The 12,209-nt window shown below is 43.3% G+C and overlaps 1 long non-coding RNA gene across 1 annotated transcript in view; it reads left to right on the top strand.

Annotated features, from left to right (window-relative positions):
• The window catches only part of LOC140492044 (uncharacterized), a 61,901-nt gene extending 52,743 nt beyond the window's left edge, over positions 1-9,158 (top strand). Inside the window, exons 2-3 of the long non-coding RNA XR_011963479.1 lie at positions 3,140-5,758; positions 7,831-9,158. This is a non-coding gene — a long non-coding RNA (uncharacterized lncRNA). The remainder of the gene's footprint in view (positions 1-3,139; positions 5,759-7,830) is intronic.
• The last annotated feature ends 3,051 nt before the right edge of the window (positions 9,159-12,209 follow it).

The following is a 12,209-nucleotide window of genomic DNA, read 5'->3' as shown; positions in this document are numbered from 1 at the left end:
GGTACCTCAGCTTTCCAAAGGCACACCCTGGCTACCCCATATACATTTACTGAAACAGACCTACTGTGATCTGCTCTGTTCTATGCATTCTGGATTCCAGATACTGGGCATAACAAACTGAGATTTCAACAGAGACAGTTGAATAGTTGAACTGTATTTGCAGTCTTCATAGCACTCCATGCAGTACATCTCCAATCACATACATCAAAGTTTCACCTGCACTCCCACATCTTATTTATTGTATCAGTTGCTCCCGATGTGATCTCCTCTACACTGAGGAGACTGGACGCCTTCTCACTGAGTGCTTTAGAGAACATCTCCAGAGCACCCACAATCAACCCTACCACCCCGTGGCCGAACATCTCAACTCCCCCTCCTATCCACCTATCCGCTCCACCCACCTCTCCTACCTATCACCTTTACCCCCCACCTCCATCCACCTATTGCACTCTCAGCTACCTTCTCCCCAGCCCCACCCACTTCCCATTTATCTCTCCACCCCGAGGCACCCAGCTGCATTCCTGATGAAGGGGTCCAGCCCGAAACATCAATTTTCCTGCTCTTTGGATGCTGCCTGACCTGCCTTTTCCAGCAACACACTCTCAACTCCATCTCCATTCATAGTTCATTTCTCAAAGGCCAGATTCCGAATGTGGGCCAAGCCCATGATGCTTTTACAATTTGTACTTACTGTAAAACCTGACATTATATTATACTTTTTGATTGTGCTTTCCATGTGAAAGTCCAGTCACCTTTCTATATTTCAACAAAAAAAAAATGACATTAAGTAGACTAGGAAAAAGTGAAGACTGCAGATGCTGGAGATCAGAGTCAAAGAGTGTGATGCTGGTAAAGCACAACAAGTCAAACAGCATTCAAGGAGCAGGAGAGTTGACATTTCGGGCATAAGCCCTTCATTAGGAAACCGCTAACACACAGAAATGTTGCAGGGTAGTTGGCAAATAAAATGGAAATGGCATATTTCACTGAGTCATGCTCTTCTGACACTCAGGATAAGGCAATTTTGGGGCAAAAATGAAATCAGATGACCAGAAACTTGATCAGAACCATATAAAACATGAAGCAAAAACAGAAATTGCAGTACAAAATGTTTTGTCCTCTGCATCAAACATACAGTGTGTTTCCATAATTAGTGCTGCCAATTGTTGAAAAAAAGAGGAAAGTTGTTTTCTTTGACTATGATATAGGTAATCACAGAATGATAGAATGGTTATAACATAGAAGGCGGCTGTTTGGCCTTTTGTGTCTGCATGGGCTGGCCTAATGAACATTATGACTTAATTACATTCTCTATTTGTTATTCTCCACTTTCACCATAACCTTGAATTATTTTTTCTATTTAGATAACTATTTAATGTCCTATTGTATGCTGCCATTAAATCTGCTTCCACCATGCTTCCTAGCATTGTGTTCCAGACCCCAATTACTTGCAATGCAGAAGTTCTTTTTCTCACATCACGTTTGCAAATTACCTTATGTCTGTGGTCCTCTCACACTCAACTTGTTTACAGTTGGGCAAAGTTTCTCCTGTTTACTCTGCCCATCTTTCTCATGATTTGGAAAACGTCTATCCAATTTCATTTTAGCCTTCTACTCTCCAAGGAAAAATTTCCAACTTCCAGAATCTATCATCATAACTGAAGTTTCTCTTCCAAGGGACCATTATCATAGATCTCTTCTGTCATCTCTTCCTAAAGTGTTGCTCGCAAAACTGTGTACAATACTCTCATTGAGGGAACTACTATCTGACACAAATTTAGCACAAGTCCTTTGCTCTTGCATTCTATGCCCTGATTATTAAAGCTCGGGGGGGAAGGAATATGTCACATAAACAGGAAGCAATGGAGAGGGCAGATTAACTTAAGAAATATAGGAGGCAATTGAAGAAAATATCTTGCATTTACTAATTACTTACCATGACTACAATTTTGAACATTCAAAAAGTCATCTTTTAGACTTAAGCAACACGATTGATATTATACAGACGATAACATCAACCATTTTGTTGGCAGTGAAAGAATTTTGGCCAAGATTCAGCATCAACATCCTGCTCTTCTTAAACACTCACTTCCAAATGAGTAGATCTATTCTTAGTTTAGTGTCATGCCAATAAAATACATATAACTGTATAAAAGTTGAAAGGACAGTATCAGGAACCTAGTCTGGAATCTGTTAAGCAAGCCTATCAGTTAAAGCTAAAAAAATAAGTGTACCACCCTGGGAGACTGAACCTGTTCCAGGGTGCCTCATGGTTAGCAGGCTTCTATTTGCAAACTGATGGCTTAAGTGCTGTAATGCCTTAGTTCATATTCTTATATGAATAAAAGTGACCAAAATAAACCCTCATTTGAAAATAAATCTTTGATGGAAGAGTTATCCAATGTTCTGCTTATTGTTCCCAACAATTCTCCAGCCTCAACTCGATCATTGCCATAGCGACAGTTCATTTGTGAAAACAAGGCTGCAACAACACTGTAAAAAATATAAACTGATAAGTTTAAACACAAACTCAGTGCGTCTTTTTTCCCTTATTGACACTGAGATTTATTTAGCTCTTAATATGTGATAAAAACTGTAAGTACATTTTGAAGTATTTCTTCCTGTCAGTACCAGAATGTGGTCATGTCCAAGGACATCAACATTCAATACTTAAATGCATGATATGATATTATAATAATGCAGACCCAAAAGTGTTTAATTTTCTGTTTCACTGATTGACTGATCTCAGCCAGGACAGTCTGGAAATTTGTCAATCAATCAGAGCTTCTCCAAAGGGAGGTAGTCTTCCTAAGTGAAGGAAGACCAATTTTATTACCTAATAACCCCAAGAAAATGAATATTGACATGACAGCTAATGCACATAATCATGTACTAAGTTATAAAAGGAGAGTAGTGTCCAGTGGGAAATGGAAGATAAAATATTATTCATTTTAAAAGCCTTTGGGTGTCTTTGAAATTTTAGTCTTCATTTATTTATTCTCCCCCTTACGCCCAAGTTTTAGTCTTTATTCTGAGAACATTGTTTGTTTGCTAGCAGTGCCTTGGATGAGCAGCTATGAATATTGCGGATATCTCTGAGAACTCAGTCTTCAGGTATTTTTCTGATTTGTGTTTTTAGAGATTGCTTCATTCTTCATGAGCAAGAACAGAGAGAGAGTTAGAGTTAGAGTGATCACATCTTGATTGGAGTTATACCTGGCATTTATGAAGATGGTCGTGGCTGTTGGAAGTCAGTCATCTCAGCTCCAGGACATCTCTGCAAGAGTTCCTCAGAGTGGTGTCCTAAGCCCAACCATCTTCAGCGGTATCATCAATGACCTTCCCTAATAACGTTAAAACAGAATGTTCAGTGATGATTGGACAATATTCAACATCAATCACGACACCTCAGATATTGAAGCAGTCAATGTTCAAAAGTAACAAGGTCTGGACAATATCCAGGCTCATGCTGACAAGTAGCAAGTAACATCTATAGAGTCATAAACTCATGCAGCATAGAAACAGGCCTTTCAGTCCACCATGTCTACGCTGACCAATAAACACCAAACAACACTAATCCTATTTACTTGCACTTGATCCTTCTCCCACCCCCTCGATCACAACCATCATCTCCAGGACCATCGACAACCTCATCAACTCAGATCTCCCATCAACCTTATAGTTCCTCAAACCCCACTCCACCCATTTCTATCTCCTACCCAAAATTCCTAAACCTGCCTGCTGCAGTCCCACTGAACTCATCTCCTCTTATCTCAACTCCGTCCTGTCCCATTTCATCCAGAAATACCCCACCTAGGTGCGGGACACAACTCATGCCCTCCTCTTTCGCCATGACTTTTAATTCCCCAGCTCCCAACACCTTATCTTCACCTTGGACATCCAGTGTCTCTACACCTATATCCCTCATGGGAAGAACTTAAAAGCCCTCTATTTCTTTCTCTCCCATAGATCCAACCAATACCCCTCAATGACACTCTCATCCACTTGGCAGAATTGGTCCTCACCCTTACCAATTTTTCCTTTCAATCCTCCCACTTCCTATAAACCAGAGGGGTAGTCATAGCTATCCAAATGGGCCTGATTCTTTGTAGGATATGTGGAACAGTTCCTTTTCCACAGCTACACTGGCACCATCCCCCATCTTTTCCTCCATGACATCAATGACTGTCAGCACTGCCTCATGCTCCCACGAGAAGCTCAAACAGTCCATTGGTTTCACCTACACCTTCCACCCTGACTTCAAATTCATCTGGACCATCTCTGACACCTCCTTCCCCTTCCTGGACCTTTCCGTCTCTATCTCTGGCAACAGACTCAGCACCCACGTCTATTTCAAACCCATTGACTCCCACAGCTAACTGGACTACACCACCTCTTGGGCCCCTTCTCCAAAAATGTGATCCCATGCTCCCCATTGCTGTGTCTCCGCTGTATTGTTCCCAGGATGAGCGATTCCACACCAGGACATCCCATATGTCATCCTACTTCCAGGACCACAATTTCCCTTCCCCCTGTGATCAACAATGCCCTCAATTGCATCTCCTCCATTTCCCAGACCTCTGCCCTCAAACCCACAATAAAGATAGATGCCACCTGGTCCTCACAGTCCACCCCATTAATCTCCAAATCCAATGATTATTCTCTGCCATTTCTGTCACCTACAGTCTGACCCCACCACTAAAATGATATTTCCCTCCCCACCCCTATCTGTTTTCCACAGGGACCGTTCCTTCCGCGACTCCCTTGTTAGGTCCACACCCCCCAGCAACCCCTCCGCCACACCTGGCTCCTTTCACTGCGGCCTTGGGAAGTGCAACACCTGCTCGCACATTTCCCCTTCACCTCTGCTCAAGGCCCCAAAGAATCATTCACAGTCTGGCAGAGATTCACCTGCACTTGTTATAACTTGATTTGTTGCATCTTTTACTCCTGATGTGGTCTCCTTTGCATCAGAGAGACAGAGTGTAAATTCAGGGACCATCTATGCTCTGTACGTTCCAATCAATATCACCTTATGGTTACCAGCCATTTCAACTCCCCCCTCCCTTCTCCTCTGACAACATGTCCATCTTGGGCCTCCTCCACTGTCAAAATAAGGCCACATGCAAACTGAAGGAAGAATATCTCATCGTCCACCTCAGGGGCTTATAACCACATGGCTTTAACTTAAAATTCACCACCTTCAAAATCTGCCTAACCCCTACCTCACGTTAGGCCCAACATTCACTGTCCACCCCACCCACCCCACCCCCCTGACCTGACCCAACCTGTCCATCTTCCTTCTCACCTATCCATTCCACCCTTCTCACTGACCGATCCCGATTACCACCTACCTGTAAACAGCTATCACCATCCCTTTCCTTCAGCCCCACTCCTCTCCATTTATTTCCCAGCCCCTTTTGCTCTCTCCAGCCCTGATGAAAGGTTCTGACCTGAAGCATCGACTCCCATGCTCCTCTGACGCTGCTTGACCTGCTGTGCTTTTTCCAACCTTACACTTCATTGCCTCTGACTTTCTAGCATCTGCAGTCCTCACTATCTCCATAGTCCCAATGCCCTAATATTTTAAAGGACTCATCCAGATGCTTCCATTGCTGTCTCAGGCAGATGTTCCATATTTCTGCCATCCTATGGGTGAAAAAAAATCTTTCTCAGATGAGCTCCAGGACCTCGCACAGTGCAGATACTCCACCGTCATCTTTGAGCTTAAAACAAGCGCCACTGATGCTGTTGCGAGGTAAGTGAAATAAAAGAGCAAACGAGAAAAGTGAGTAAAGGGAGAAAACTAAGGTAAAAAGAAAAGAAAAGCAGATGGAGCGGACAAGTCCCAGGCTGCGAAGCCCTACTTCACTGTCATCTTACTGGACTGACGCTTCTCTTTTATTTCTAAGCTCTACCCAGATGGCCTGCATTGTAGTGCTTTTTGTTGCATCCTCCCTCATTACTGCAGTGATTGTTTCCTTTACCAATAATGCAATTCCCCACCTCTCTTACTTACCCCTATCCTGTCTGAAACTTCTACACCCTGGAACATTGAGCTGCCAGGTCTATCCTTCCTCCAACCATATCTCAATAATTGCAATAATATATTGCGTTAGAACATAAGAACTGGGAGCAGGAGTAGGCCATCTGGCCCTTCAAGTCTGCTCTGCTATTCAATAAAACCATGGCTGATCTTTCTGAGGCCTCAGCTCCACTTCCCCACCCTCTCACCATAACCCTTAATTTCTTCATTGTTCAATAAAAATCTAACTTAGCTTTAAAAACCATTTACTGAAGTCGCATCAATCACTTCACTGGGAAGGGAATTCCATAGATTCACAACCCTCTGGGTGAAGAAGTTCCTTCTCAATTCAGTCCTAAATCTGCTCCCCCTAATCTAGGCCCTCTTGTCTATCTTATCTATTCCCTTCATAATTTTACATGTTTCTATAAATCCCCCCTCATTCTTCTAAATGTCAATGAATATAATCCAAGTCTCTCCTCATAAGCCAACCCCTGAACTCCAGAATCAACCTAGTGAACCTCCTCTGCAGCCCCTCCTTTCAAGTAAGGAGACCAAAACTGCACATACTACTCCAGGTGTGGCCTCACCAGCACCCTATTCAGTCTCAACATAACCTCCCTGCTCTTAAACTCAATCCCTTTAGCAATGAAGGACAAAATTCTATTTGCCTTCCTAATTAGCTGTTGTACATGCAGACCAACCTTCTACGATTCATACCCAGGTCCCTCTGGATAGCTAAAGACAAAAAAGCTGCAGATGCTGGAATCCAAGGTAGACAAGCAAGAGGCTGGAAAGACACAGCAGGCAGGCATCATAGGAGGTGAAGATGTCAATGTTTTGGGTGTAATCCTTCTTCAGGACTGGGGGTGGGTGAAAGGGAGCTGCAGATAAAGGGGGTGGGGGCAGGGTGATGAGGTGGAGGTAGGTGTCCAACTAGTCAGTCGATGGAAGGAATGAATCCGGTTGGTAGTTGGAAGGAAGGGTTGGTCAGAGAAATGGAAGGGAGGTGGAGGGGATAGGAAGGGAGTCGAGTGGTGGGGAGGGAGGTTATTTGAAATTGGAGAACACAATATTGAGTCTTCCGGGCTGTAGGCTGTCCAGGCAGAAGATGAGGTGTTGTTATTCAAGTTGCGGTTTGATTTGCTGTGGCAACGGAGGAGGCCAAGGACGGTCATGTCAGAAAGGGAGTGGAAAGGGGAAGTCAAATGGGCGGTCACTGGGAGATCTGGTCGGCCCCTGTGGGCCCAGCTAAGATGCTTGGCGAAATGTTCCCTTAGTTTATGTCGTCTCGCCGATGTAGAGAAAATCACATGGGGGGGCACTGGATACAGTAAACTAGGTTGGAGGAGAGGCAGGTGAATCTCTGCATAGCAGCATGCTGCAACATTTTACCATTCATTCACTTTACCAGTAAGCTCCTTGCATTAAAATAGATGCAATTTAGCTTTTGGGGATCCTCCCATTTGTTTTATCATGCCCAGGTCTTCTCTGCCTGCTGGGTAACTTGGCATTCCTTCTATATATGACAACCTTGCTCCTGATTTAACATCTATTGTCTGTCTTATTCCTCCATCCGGTTAGTTTAACACCTCCCCAGTAGCGAATAAATCTCCCAGCAAGGGTACTGGACCCAAAAAACTAAAACCCTCCCTCTGACAACGTCACTTTAGCAATGTGTTCATCTGACCAATCTTGCTATTCCTACATTTATTAGCACATGGCACTGGAATTAAAATGGAGATTACAACCTTAGTTGTCATCCTCTTTAACCAACTACCTAAGTCTCTCAATTTGTGTTACAGGACCTTTTTGGACCAAATAGAAGGAAACCAAATATGACCTTCGCAGAGTCATTAAGATATCCAAGAACTAATACTGATCCAAACTAGAGACCCAGACAGACCCGGCGACTATGGCAAGGACTGAATGACATCACAGGTTCTAAAAAGTGACAGTGCAAGATAGCAGATGATTACATATTCCTCCCAGATCATCTCAACGCGTTCTATGCTCACTTTGACCAGAATTTCAGTGGAGTGTAATACGTATTCTGACAAGTCCTGATGAACCAATCCCAACAGTCACTGTATCACAGGTCTGATCAGTTTTCCTTCATGTGAATCCAATAAAAGCAATGGGACCAGACGGAGTACCAGGCCATGCACTCAGAGCATGTGCCGATCAACTGGCACAAGTCTTCTCAGACATCTTCCACCTCTCCCTGCAGCAGGCCATTGTCCCTGTCTGTTTAAAGAGGGCCAACATCATCCCTGTGCCTAAGAAGGCTCACGCAGCATGTCTCAATGACTACCATCCAGTGGCCCTAACATTGGTGGTCATGAAGTGCTTTGAAAGGCTGGTCAACTTCAGCCTCCCCACTACTCTTGACACACTCCAATTTGCCTATTGGACCAACAGATCCACGTCAGACGTCATATCACTTGCCCTTCACTCCTCCCTTGAACATCTTGACACCAAGAACAGCTACTCATTGAAGACTGAACTGTATTCAACACTATTATCCCCTCAAGTCTGATTACTAAACTTAGTGATCTCCGACTAAGCCCCAATCTCTGCAACTGGATCCTCAATTTCCTGACCCACAGGCCACAAGCAGTGAATATTGGGGACAACATTTCATTGTCACTAACACTCAACACTGGAGCCCCCCCCCCCCCCCCCCCAGGAGGCGTGTACTCAGCCCCCTACTGTAGTCACTGTACACCCATGACTGTGTCATCAAATACCAGACTAATGCCATTTACAAGTTCGCTGATGACACCACCATACTCGGTCGGATCTCAGATGGCGATAAAACAGACTACAGACGGGAGGTGGAAGACCTGGAAAAATGGTGCATTGAGAACAACCTAGCTCTCAATGCTGCCAAAATCAAGGAACTCATTATGAACTTTCATCAGGATGTTACTCATGCCTCCCTCCTGTTGTTAGAATACCGCATGGACTCACAAACTCTTAACATTCGCCTGTACCTATGTTTTTGATTTTGCCGCTGTTTACCTATTATTTACTATCTATGCTACTTAACTGTGATCTGCCTGTACTGCTTGCAAGACAAAGCTTTTCATTGTGCTTCGGTATACGTGACAATAAATTCAATTCATTCAAATTTGTTTCATTGTTACACATGGCGTTGATACCGATATGTACCACAATTGCTGGCTGTTCACCCTCCCTCTTCGGAATGCCCTGCAGCTGCTCTGAGACCTCCCTGACCCTGGCACCAGAGACAACATACCATGCAATAGTCCTGCTTGCAGCCACAGAATTGTCTGTCACTTCTCTTTCCAATCAAGTCCCCTATCACTAAGGCTCTACAGTATTTTCCTTCCCCTGGTCTGCAGCAGAGCCAATCTGGTGCCACATACTTGGCTGCAGTTTTCCCAAAAGACCATCTCCCAACAGTATCCAACACAATATATATCTTTGAGTGGGGGTGAGGGGGACGTCTGCAGAGCATTTCTGCACTATCAGCCTATGCATATTAGTCTTCCTGCTGGTCACCCATGCTTTCCTGCTCATATAGCCCTTACTTATGGTGTGCCCTGCTCATTAAACATGCTATCGATGACATCTTCAGCATTGAGATGCTCAATAGTGATTCCATCCATAGCTCCAGCCTCTACAATTGGTCAACAGGAGCTGCAGCTGAACACAGTTTCTACATACGTAGTCACCTTGGACACTGGAAGTGTCCCTGATTATCCTCATACTGCAGGAGGAGTATTTCATGGGACTGAGTTCTTCTGCCAATGTGAACCTTGCCAACTACAGACAATAAACAAAAACAAATTACTCAACTTTACCCACTCCTCACCAAATTAGATTTCTTACTCTCTTTGTCTCTCTCTATTCCAAACAAACTACAAATAAGGACTTTGCTCTGTCACGGTCCTTTTATTATGGCTCAGTCTCTAAAGCTGGTTCCTAAGCAGTGAATCTAATTGCCCTGCATCACTTTTTGAATCGTAACATCATCTCTCGAGTTCCTCCATTGGATTTAGCTGATTGTCACCTGGAATGAGCTCACTCTTTAGGTAGGTATTTATCTGGAAGTTCCTGAGATTCACTCTTCGATTCATTCTGAGATTCACCCTCAGGTTCACTCTGCCTTGTGTCAGCTATCACTGCTGCTTCAAGTGAGCTCAATCCAAAGCAATACAAATGGCAGGCAATGACCATCTTCAATCTAGTCACTGCCTCTAGACATTCAATGGTGTTACTAAATTACACACTATCACCATCTGGGAGATTATCATTGACCAGCAACTCAACTGGACTCATCATACAAACACAGTGGCTAGGTTAGAGCAGGTTAGAAGTCAGGAACGCTACGGTGAGTAACTCACATCCTGACTTCCCAAAGCCTCTCCATCATCCACAAGACACAAAGTGTGATGGAACACTTCCCACAGCTCGAACAACACTCAAGAAGCTTGACACCATTCTGAACAAAGCAGCCCACTTGATTGGCAACACATCCACAAGCATCCATTCCCTTCACTGTGACAGTCAGTAGCTGCATGTACCAACTACAAGATGCAATGCAGAAACTTGCCAAAAGATCGTTACACAGCACCTTCCAAACCTATAACCATTTCTACCTAGAAACACAGGGCTGCAGAAACTAGGGAATATTGCCACCTTCAAGATCTCCACTTAGCCAGTCACCATGCTAATTTGGAAATATATTGCCATTCCTTTGGTCAAAATCCTGGAATTCACTCCCTGATGGCAATGTGTGTCAACTTACAGCACATGGTCAACTGCAGTACAACCACCTTCACAATGATAACTAGAGACAACCAGAGGTGCTCACATCTCACAAGTAAATAAAAACAAAACTTCCAGTTATTTTATGATAAATACATCACCAATGCTCTGCCAAAGTAGTTGCTTGATAACTTGTATTCATTTGTATATTCCAGTGTCTAGGATCATTGTCTCCAAGCTGGATAATTGCAAGTGAGTCATTGATCTTCAAAAATGTCAAACGTATTATTGGGTGTAAATTAAAATAGGAGACGCTAATTTCATCATACCTAACAGGATGTTGCCTGGGCTGGACAATTGTGGTGAAGAAGAACAATTGGATGGTCTCGGGGTTGTTCTCTTTAAAGCAGGGAAGATTGCGAGGAGACATGATTGAGGTGTATACATTTATTCGGGGCATAGTTAGGGTAGCCAGGAAGAAACTTTTCCCCTTATTGCAGGGATCAATGACCAGGCGAAAAACTCTCAAGGTAAGGGACAGAGGGTGGTGAGAATCTGGAACTCTCTGCACGTAAAAGGTGGTAGAGGCAAAAATCCTCATAATATCTAAGACATATTTAGATGTGCACTTGTAATTCCAAGTCATGCAAAGCTATGGGCCAAGTGCTGGAAAATGAGAATTAAATAGTTAGGAAGCTGATTTTGACCAGCATGAATGTGATGGCCCAAAGGGCCTAATTCTTTGCTGTTGATTCCTTTGACTCTCTGACTTGTTTCAATGTCTTCTGATAGTCAATTTCACTTCAAACAATTTTATTTATCCCACACTGACAAATCAGTTCAAAATAGTCCATTTATTTTCCACTATTAGTTTGCAGTAAATTCCTTCATCATTAAAATATCTTGATAGTCATGTCCAGCATTAAAAAGATTGATATATCGGGTATTCCCTTCTGATTAATAAAATCATGACACTAGTGGATAAAACTGTACCCAGAGTCACTGCTGCAGACATTAGATTGGCCTTCTGGAGTGTGAAGTGATGGAAAGCGACTGACCTGGACGGAATCCCCAGCCATGGACTGTGCGTACCAGCTGGTGGGAATATTTGCAGAGATCTTTAGCCTCTCCTTACTCTGACTTGAGGTTCCCACCTGCTTCAAGAAGACCATTACCATCCCAGTGACTTCATTGGACAGACATCAACATTAAGGCAGAGGCAAAATGTCAGTCTGAATACAGATTTCACTCTGAAACATAACAAGACCAGCCCAATCTCATCTTAATACTTATCATATCATTAATGGTACGTTTAGCAATGGCTAACTTTATTTTTAGGAAATCTGGCTTTGTTTAAGAGTTCTTCAAAGAACAGTAAATTAGTTATTACAGGTGAGAAAGTTAATAGCAAGTTACAGAATTGATTTTTACATGTTTTTTTTCTATA

This window comes from Chiloscyllium punctatum, chromosome 20, assembly GCF_047496795.1.
Source record: "Chiloscyllium punctatum isolate Juve2018m chromosome 20, sChiPun1.3, whole genome shotgun sequence".
Lineage (NCBI taxonomy): Eukaryota > Metazoa > Chordata > Chondrichthyes > Orectolobiformes > Hemiscylliidae > Chiloscyllium > Chiloscyllium punctatum.
The sequence above is the reverse complement of the archived record's forward strand: the minus strand, read 5'-3'. Positions and strand labels throughout refer to the sequence as shown.